Consider the following 10,162-nt stretch of genomic DNA (forward strand, 5'->3'; position numbering starts at 1 on the left):
CTGTTTGCTGTCTCACGGCGTTCCTGGTCAGCACGACGGTGGCAACGCTGCCCGGGGATTGGTGTGCTGGCCCCCCCCGGCCCCCCGGCCGCTCTGCCCACAGTGGGAGAGGGAGCAGGGGCAGGCAGGCTCCTCGAGCTTCAAGGTTTGCTCAGTTCTAAATCTTAGGAGCCAACAGTGCTGAGACAAAAGTAATTATTTCAGCTATTAGCTGCTAAGAATAGAGGCGGCGGGGGTGCTGAGCAGGGCTGAGGTGCCCTGGCAGCGCAGTCGGAGGTAGCGGGGATGGCAGTGGAAGCACAGAAATAGCCCTTCTCCACGCTCAGCGCTTTGAAGCTTCGTGAGTCACTAAAATACCCAGCGGGAGACGGGGCGGGGGGGGGGGACAGGTGGGGTGTAGAGGAAAATGCACCCTGCCCCTACGTGTAAAGCAGAACATGCCCCTGGGCTGACTGCTGGATTTTTTTGGGGGGAGAACGGCGCTTTGGTGAGGTTTTCCCCAAGGAGAGCATCCACCGGGCAGCGGACCACCCTCCTCCCGCTTCCCACCCCCCCCCGGGAGTTCGGCTCTTCCAAGGGAAAATTCAACAAGACCTGGGGCCCTTCTGCTGCTTGAAGGTACCAAGGGGCAGAGGGGGGGGACACGGCCCTGGGGGGAGCAGGGGGGGTCGCTCCTTCACCCCGCGGCCCCCCGGCCATGCTCACACGGGCCACGAATATTTGCAAAAGCCAAACATTCCGGGGGGGGGCGGGCAGCGAGACGGAGGAATCTATTGATCTTGATCCAACTGTGTTTCAGGGTGTTTTCCTAACTAACTGCTAATCTTACTTGAAGTTCCCTTTATAAATATATCATCAAAAATTAAGCGTATGAACAGCAGATATTTAAATTCGGGATCAGTAAATGATGAGGCGCTCGGCTGGCCGTTCACGGGGGTCTTTAACATCTCGTCCTGACGTTGTTTAGCAAAAAATCACATTTGTATCACTACATGGTTTTACTCAATATACCCTGGAAGAGGCAATTTTCCTTCCATGCTGTTTGTGCAGCCCAGGGTACAACACATTCCTGATCTATGACTAGGTTTCCAAACTGCATAGTAAAATGAATAATAATGATAGTAAAAGTTGTACAACTTTTTTTTTTTTTTTTTTTTAATACAGCAACCTCTATTACTTTAGTGCTGGATTTTCCAGTTATTGTACATGGAGGGGAGGGGGGAATGTCTTTTTGTCAAAACCACCACGCCAAATCAAAACAAAAGCAAAACCCCACCAAATTCAAGGTTTGAAAGAAAATTTTTAGAGCAATCCTGGGTGCAACTAAAGAAAATTTTTAGAGCAATCCTGGGTGCAACTAAAGAAAATTTTTACAGCAATCCTGGGTGCAGAAAGAGTCGAGCTAGATAGAATTAAACATCTCAGCTGGAGCATGGACAGGGCACCAGACAGCTTGCTAAAAATAGATTAATCCCAATTACAGCCACACTTCTGCTTTTTCAAGGTTTCCTGTTTCCCGTGGGGACGCAGAGGCTGCGAATGGAGAGGGGGATCGGTGCCCACCGCGGGGCTGGGGGGCACACGCCGCCCGTTATTGCGTCACCCCGGGAACACGTCGTCCTCCGCCGAGTGACGGCAGCTCCCGCCTCGCCGGCCTTCAGCTGCCCGTCCGCACCCGGCCCTGCAAATCTGCTCTCCCCGGGTCGCAAAACCAGACTGAACCGCTGGAAAAGGGGGTTTCGGGTAACGTGTGTTTTGCTGGTTAAAGATTGTAACGTCACCACCCTCCCGCTGGCTCCCGCGCCGCCGGCAGCCCCGGGGGAGCTCGGTGCTGTGCCAGAGCTGCCCGGAGTGCTGCGTAGGAACGACCATAAATCCCTTTTTTGCTTTTATTTCCTCCTGGACAGCATTCACACAGAGAGATGACTTGCTATCTCGTAAGCAGGATTACGGAATGGTTACTATGAAATGAACAGATTCAAGCCTCTGCTTTCCAAACTACGGTAGTTTATTTCTCCCATAAAACCTATGAAACTATGGGAAACCATGATATTCCCATCCTTAAAGGATGTATATTAATTACCAATTTAAATATTTAGCCGAAAAATGTATCCCTTCAGCCATAATAACTTAGTTTTGATTTCTCAGAAACCAGGAGTTAACGCTATGGGTTTTTTATTTTTGTTTCTGCAGCCGTAATCAGGGGGTAAGCACGAGGCTCCCTCTGCTTGAGATGGATCTCGGTCTGAGACCCAAACCAGCCAACAGCCTTCTGATGGGTAACCAAAGGAAAAATTCATCAAACACTCCTTCGGTGGCTTGGATTTACGCAACTGAGGAACAACTCTCCTGTAAGTACAGGGGGAACAGCGAGAATTTCATTTAACGTGTCTGACTGAGCCTGTGGAGATGTTTTAGCAAAAAAAACCCAAGTCCTGAGGAACATTAGGGCACAACCATCACAGAGGGGAGGATGTGAAACGCCGGCAGCATCGTGTCCAGGGCTGTGGGCCTGGCAGGTAGCGCTGTGTCGCGGGGAGGTTTTGGACGCGCTGGGTGACACGGTGCCGGCTCGCGGAGGAAAGGAGAGTCCAGAAAACTCCAGAAAATACCTTGTTAGCTTCGAGAAGGACTGTCACTTCAACAATAAATAGTATTTCTACTCACAGCTCATCAGAAAAGATGTCACTGTGGTTTTGAGATTCATTTGCCCTCTGCGCTGAAACGCAGATCCAGGATTCGGGGTTTGCTGTTTGTGTTTTTAATTAAATGAAAAAGATGCACTGCAGAACAGCTGGTACCTCTGGGCTGATGGGCGCTCACCTGGGCTGACAGAAATTCTCCTGCGCATCCCTGCTTTGATCTCCGCAGATGACAGACTTGCAGCTCCAGTCTCCTGTATCCCAGCTCAGCTTGTAGCAGGGTTTTGGCTGTCCCACAGTCCCGGTTGTCAGTCCCGCTGTCACCTCAACTCCCCACAGTTACACCCCGGGTACAGGACAATCTCCCATTAAGTTTCACCAACTTTATTATGACAAAGCAGTATTTTCTGTTTGGGAAATGAATAAAAATTTTGTTTAGATATTTTTAAACAGCTTTCTTCGCATTCCTGTGCCCCCAGCGGACTGTGTCTGGGAGCAGACCCCCTCCCTCTACCCACTGCAGGGGATGCACCTACAGCAGGGAGATGCTGCTGGTGTGTGCAGAGCCTTGGCCGTTGTCCTGGTTTCGGCTGGGATAGAGTTAATTTTCTTCCCAGTAGCTGGTACAGTGCTGTGCTTCGGATGCAGTGTGAGAATAACATTGATAACACACTGATGTTTTAGTTGTTGCTAAGTAGCGCTTCTCCTAAGTTAAGGATTTTTCAGTTCCCCGTGCTCTGCCAGCGAGCAGGTGCACAGAAAGCTGGGAGGCAGCGTGGCCGGGAGACCTGACCCCAACTAGCCAAAGGGCTATTCCATGCCATGGGACATCATGCCCAGTATAGAAACTGGGGGGGAGGTTTGGCCAGGAGGGGCTGATCACTGCTCAGGCATCGGTCAGCGGGTGACGAGCAATTGCATTGTGCGTCACTTCTCTTTTCTGGGGTTTTAGTTCTCTTTTTTTTTTTTAATTATAACCCGTTTTGTTACAATTATTCATATCATTTCTTATTGTTATTATTATATTTTATATTCTTTATTAAACTGTTCTTATCACAACCCGTGAGTTTTACTTTTTTCCAGTTCTCCTCCTCGTCTGCGAGCGGGGGGAGCAGCCCGGGGGGTGCTTAGCTGCTGCCTGGGGCCATCCCCCCCCCCAGCCATGACACAGACACACCTCTGGACACGAGGGCCCAGCTCGCTGAACGCCTGTGCCTGCCAGCCCCTGCCTGGAGTGGCAGCTTTTGTAAGCACAGCGAGAGATTGGGAAATCTGCTGTGATTCAGAGGAATCGCTTCAGTCCCCACTCCCACCCGCAGCACCCACGAGTGCCCGGGAGCTGCCAGACACCCAGAGCGAGCTCCACGCCCGCCTGCAGCTCCTCGCTCAGCTTCGGCTGCCAAGACACTCCCAGAGTATTTAAAACTCGACGCCACCAATTATTTGTTCTTATCTGAAAAAAATTCCTGAAATTCTCTTTATTTTTATTACGGAAAATTATCGTATTCGGAGCGGTTGCATCAGCTCAGCTGAATAAAGCGACGCCGTCACGAACCGTGGAGCTTTGCTGGTCCTGCTGGGTTTGGGGCTGGCAGGTACTGGTGGAGGTTTAGCTCTGCCTCTTGTCTCAGCCTTGAAACTGGGACTGTAAATTATTTTGGCCCGGGATAAACTGCCTTTGCTTGCACAGCCCTGAGCCACACTGGCCTCTGGGTCTCAGCTGAGCCTTCTAGATGCTTCTAAAAATAAGTAATTACAAGCTATTATCTTTTTAAAAGGCTTGTAAAAAAAAAAAAATGGAGCAAGAAGAAACTCCTTTCCCATCTGTTTTCTCCTCAAACTGCCAAGATATATATATATTTTTTAAAAATTGTATCTTTTTGGTCAGTTCTGTTCTGCAGCCTTTCATAAAACAAGGGCACACAACAGTTTAAAAGTTAGGACAGGTATTTTAGCAATAGCAATAATCATTTGAAAAACCACTAGGAAGTCCTAAAATCCAAGCTGCCATTAACAAAATAAGAATTAATCTCAAAAAATATTTTTATGCACAAGTTGATTATTCTTCCCAGCCTGGAATTATTTTGCAAACAAATCTCAATTAGAGGGTGAACTTTTCTGTATTTTTTTTTTTTTCCCAAGAAAAAATAGATATTGTCATTTTTCAAGATATTTGGGTTTTTTTTCTTACTTGGCCAATTATCATTAGTCACATTAGTCCCACTGTACTTTTTTTTTTTTCTCTTTCCCAAATGGGAGACCTTTGTTTTGAGTGATTTCTTTGTATAATTCGTAAAGTAGAAAACAAAACATTCGACATTACAAAACAAAACAGATGAAAATACTTTCAGCTTTGCTCATGTTCCTGCCAACTATTTTCCTTTTTTTTTTTTAAAAAAAAAAAAAAAAAAACCAAACCACACAAAACAGCTCCTTCTCAGCCTGTACATGACTGTATCGTTTTACTCCTTTAAAGGGGAAAGGAGAGCTGAGGATTAGCTCTCGGCCTGCCCAAAGGGCCAGCACCTCAGCAATGGCAAGGACTGGTTTTAAGCCTCTAAACCAGCCTTTGATACTATTCCTCCCCCTAAAAAACAAGACAATAAGAACACATCGTGATGAAGGCACAAGCTTTTAAGACATCTTTAAATATATATTTTGAACAGCACACTAAGGATCAGCCACCTTAGTGGCAAATTAATAGCCGAGCACAATTTATTTGCTGATTGACTGCACCGGACACAAGTCTCTGCTCTTTAGACCCGTTCCCACGCTGTGGCTGTTCGTTCCTTAGGGCCGGAGTGTCAGGATGAGGGCTGCAGCACTTCAAACCCCGAGTGCTCCTTCCAGCAGGCCCTTTACCTCCTCTCCGTCGATACCTGTGCACGTGCAGCATCTCTCTTTGGGAGACAGTAACGGCAGAAAGTTTTTCTTTTAGTGCCGCCGTCCAGCGCTGTGGGTTCCTCTGACAGAGAGACAGCAGCAGCCCGGAGGGATTCCAGGGAGCTTCCAAAACTACCTGCGAGTAACAGCCCTGCTCGGAGTAGAAACTTTTTATTTTCTTATTTTTTTGTCTTCGTTTTTCACTCCAGGCTTCATTTGTCCCTTTGTCTGCCTGGAAGGTTTTCACTAAATCCTGAAGACAATCCTGTTCTGGGGACACTCAGAACTGCTGGAAGTGTTGCCTTGCTGCCTGGGCCATCAGAGCCTGTACGGTCCAGTGAAGCCTTCAGATTGCACCCACAGCTGAGAGGTGAGGTGTGTGTCTGACTCTGAGAATCCCTCTTAAATATTCAGAGCCTGAAAGCTCAGAAAAATCAGAGCTTACATAAGGCCTTAAAATCTGGGGCACACCAATAAGTAATAAATAACAGGTCACAGGGCGGAGAGAGGCTCCTCTGCCAGAGTCTTGCAGGAGGCTGCTTCACCCCGAGCCCAGCCCTGTCCCTGTCACACACAATGATTGGAAAATTTGGGAAGTTTTGGGCAGTTTAACTACAATCTCGGGGCTGTATGAGGGCTGCTGCTCCGGCTTTCACTGTCTCAGGTGTGAGCAAAGTGACTGTGGGGTGTTGTGCTCCACGCCACGCTGGCCCCAGTTAACCCGTAGCCCTATTTTCCACCTGTAACCATGGCAACACGAGTTATCTTGCAGAGGTGCCTGTCACCCCCTGGTAGTAACACCTTGCTTGTCACAACTGAACCTACAGTCCCACCGCTGGGATGGTCCCTGCGCACATCCCGGTTGCTTGAAACTGCAAAAAAACCCCAAAGCGAGGTGGTGGTTGCAGCATCGCCGTTTCCAATGCAGTTCTGGTGGAGGCCGAGGGGGAGATGGGGAGAAGGCAGAGGAAGAGCAGGAATGTCTGAGCGGTTCCAGTACAGTCCTGGCTGTCAGCTCCTTGGCAACAGGAGGATGGTGTCAGGGCGGATGGACACGAACACCCGGGCTCCTACCACAGCTCCAGGAGAGAGGAGCATCCGCGCTAACACGGCTCAGCTAATCCTGCTATGGAGCACTTGAGAGAATAAAGGAACAGCTGGAAACAGCCTCCCCCCCAAGGGCGTTACACCGCAGCATGAGGTCCTTTGCTGTCCGTGTTTGTAAAGTATTTTTCATACAACAGTGTTTAGTTTAGTTGTATTCAAGAGAAAGAAAGTTGCCTATGCTGACCCTCTGCCTCCATGGGAATTTTCTCCTATGGAGAGGGACGAGGGCTGGTACCATGAAAGGAGAGAACAGATGCCTCGGCCATTGAGGAAATCTTGCAGGATTTCATGGCTGCCACTCTTCAGGAGGTACTGTGGCTCCACAAGTTGATCGTAGCAACAAAATTGTTAAGAAATTAGAAAAAGAAAGAAGAAAGAGGAATAGGCCTTCAAATTTTCTGAAACCATTAGAAAAGGTTTTGCAAGACTTCGGACTTCGGTTCTGCCCAGCGTCAACACCAAACCCGCCCCTCTGGGGATGAAATCTGGGTTATATAAACCCATTCCTGCCTCGAAGCAGGGAGGTTAAAAAGATGCTCAAGACAAGAGCTGCTTTGGGAGGACGATTCACCGCCTGCACCAGACTTTGAGTACAGGTGAAAACTGAAACACTCGGTGCTCAGATACACATAAACGCACAGGCCAGGATGCTGGGAGTTTCTTGAGCATTCAACGTGCTTGCAAACGTTCAGGAAAATGAGTACATAGTCAGCTGCCAATGTTCGGAGATGATACAAAATCAGTGAGGCACATCCATGGTAAAACAGCGAGGAGTAAAGGGAGGATCTCATGCTGTGCAGTGGCTGGGGAAAAAAAAAAAATAAAATCTGATTAAATTCAGAATCTGTACGTTCAAAGTGATAGGTTAAAAAACCAAGCCAACGAACCCTAACTGAACATCCTCTCGTGATGGATGTGGTGTTACTCAGGTTCACAGAGAGCAGGATGTGGGCAGGATCGTCGCTACCTGCCGTGCCTGAATGCTCCTTCCCTGGGTGCTCCCTCCCAGGCACGGCGAAAGGCAGGCTCCTGGCGTGATGGATTTGTTCAGTCCCAGCAGGGCAGGACTAATTTTTATATTTGCATCATTCCAGTTACGTGACGAACTGTACTGAGCAGGCAGCGTGACGGTCCACGGTCACAGAGCACTGTGGGAGGGTAGGATGCCAGGTAAAACACACCAGAGAGAAGTTTTATACTGTACCGAAACACGGTGCCTCATTTCACAGCCTGGTATAGCCAGTACTGACAAGTGCACCGTTAAAACGTGTTTAAAGGGTGCAAAGTCTACGTTATTCCTTCTATCAGTGCTTTATGAAGACAGCCAGCTGGCTGGTGAGCTGTGGAAGGGCCACCACGTGAAAGAGGACCCATGTAAGAAAGTTCTGTAACAGAAAGGCCAAATCAGTTTAATGACAGATGTTTCTTTCCTGAAAGACTCATGTAATTCCTAAAGCACAAAGGACAAAAGCTTCCTTCTGTACATCCATTTCAGAGAGACCATGAGATGAGGAAACCCATCACGCCTGGGTAACTGGCACTGGCCACTCGGAGTGGCCCAGGGTTGATGCATCAGTGAGCTTCAGTGCTGGAGATGGTCACTCGATGACTGGGGAGAGCAGCAGTGATGGGAGCCACTAAAGCCAACACGCAGATGCCGTCTGACTTCGGGCCATCACAAAGAAAGAAGAGGGACAGAAGTCATGTTATCAAGACCACAAAAGTTTGTTTGAGAAGGACCTACTGCCTTCTACCAGTCTGCGAAAAACCCACCTGGCTTTCCATCTCCATGGTAACTCCTTCCTCCAAAGCACCTTTAACACAATTAATTTCCTGTTCCTCTTAACTTCTCTGATGGTTTTAGAACAGACCAGTTAAGGCTAAAGTGCTGGTAACACACCTACAGCAGGACCGTAGACGAGGAGCCACGTCTTTGCCTTTGACAGCAAGGGATGAGTAGAGCTTCTGTCCCCCCCCAGGTTTCTGTCCCCTCCCAGGGGTGTGTTACCATCACTAAACTGAGTACGTGCGGGATGACCACTGACTTCAGCAAGAGAGGCTCCACACTGCGCCAGCATCTCCTTGCAGGAGTTGGTGCACGAGTTACACAAATCACTTCTAGTAGAGGTCCCAGTTCAGGCTGGATCCCTGTGTCTCGGCTCAGAAGGGGGATGTGATTCCAGGCACTGCTGGTCTTTGCTGCTCTTCCATCAACACACCCTTGTGCCCCCGGTCTTCCCTGGTCATCTGCGAGGACAAGCCAGGGTGACACCTCAGAAGGGCCGGCCAGGGCCGTGCCGGCTTATAAAACCCTGCTCCAGTCTGACAGAGCGATACTAAGAGAGGGAAGAACCCCGAGTACAGACGCTCGGACGGACCGTGAACACAGCTGCAGGGTACTTGGTTAGCAACTGCTAACGTGGGTAAGAAGTGTTTTGTCAAACGGACAGCTTGTGAGAACGTGTCTGAGCGGAAGAAACTTCAGCCTGCTGGATATTAAAGTTCCAACATTCAACCCTTGTTTATGTGACGCCTGGGTCACTGCTGCCGAACACGGGAGCTTGCAGCATCGCACCAAAAAAAGGCCCCACGAAACACAGACCCTTCCCAGAGGACACCGAGCCTCCCGCAGCAGCAGCCTGCAGGGTGCTGCCGCTTCCCGGGGGGGCTTTCTGCTCGTCTCTGTCTCTCCCAGGCCACCCCCAACCCCGATCCACCCCCTCGGCCGGCACCAACCGTCTCATGAAACAATCCATGCCCTCCCACCCATCGGCTGGGCTCTGCGCAGGCCGGGGGGTGGCCCCGGGGACCCCCACGCAGAGAAGATGCTCAGGGAGGGGGATCCTGGTACCTTCTCAGCTGCTTTGGGGCTTAACCCCGCAACACAGCTCCTCATCTTGCTGCTTGTTAAAACCTCCACGGGGGCGGACGGGGGGGCGAAAAGCGGGAGCGTTGGCGCTGGCTCCTGGCTGAGTGTGTTAAATGAAGGCCAGCCTCAGCAGCTTTCCCAGATCTGTCCTTTCGCACTGTCCTCTTACCCCAAACACAGTCCATTCGCAGGCCACCAGCCGGATTTGGTGGATTTAAACAACGATGCAAACTGTGGGTTGGTTTGTTTTGTTTTTTGTTTTTTTCTTTTCAGAATAAGGAATGAAACTGGTAACGAAGACAAGAGGTCTGCAGTCACTACAGAAAACAGTCTCCTATCCTTGCCGCTTTCGCTTGGCTAATTACAAATAACAACACAGCAATCTCCAAGTGAGAAAATTTAAATGCAAAATATAAAAAATAGCTTTATGGAGCTTCCCTAGTGCAGAGTATCTTTAAAAAGCCTTCTAGAAAGCCTTTTATCACATTACTAAGCACACCTTTATTTATTATTTTTTAAGAAAAGAGCATAAAAGAACTTAATCCAAACTAAATATTTAACCAAATGGCAATTAACTAACAATGATGAATAGTAAACAGTCCTAGTCCCACGCTAAACCGGGACATTAAAGCCCATTTATCTAAGCTAAAGCTGCTCAAGG

General features: G+C 49.0%; 1 long non-coding RNA gene across 2 annotated transcripts; it reads left to right on the top strand.

Moving 5' to 3' along the window:
• Positions 1 to 208: 208 nt before the first annotated feature.
• Positions 209 to 3,687, top strand: LOC141969579 (uncharacterized). 2 transcript variants are annotated; one of them, XR_012635074.1, is made up of 3 exons: positions 209 to 340; positions 1,505 to 1,743; positions 2,194 to 3,687. It is a non-coding gene; the product is annotated as an uncharacterized LOC141969579 (long non-coding RNA). The 2 variants fall into 2 exon arrangements; XR_012635073.1 differs by lacking the exon at positions 209 to 340 and adding an exon at positions 412 to 618.
• Positions 3,688 to 10,162: the final 6,475 nt, after the last annotated feature.

The sequence above is a fragment of the Athene noctua genome, chromosome 23 (assembly GCF_965140245.1).
Source record: "Athene noctua chromosome 23, bAthNoc1.hap1.1, whole genome shotgun sequence".
Lineage (NCBI taxonomy): Eukaryota > Metazoa > Chordata > Aves > Strigiformes > Strigidae > Athene > Athene noctua.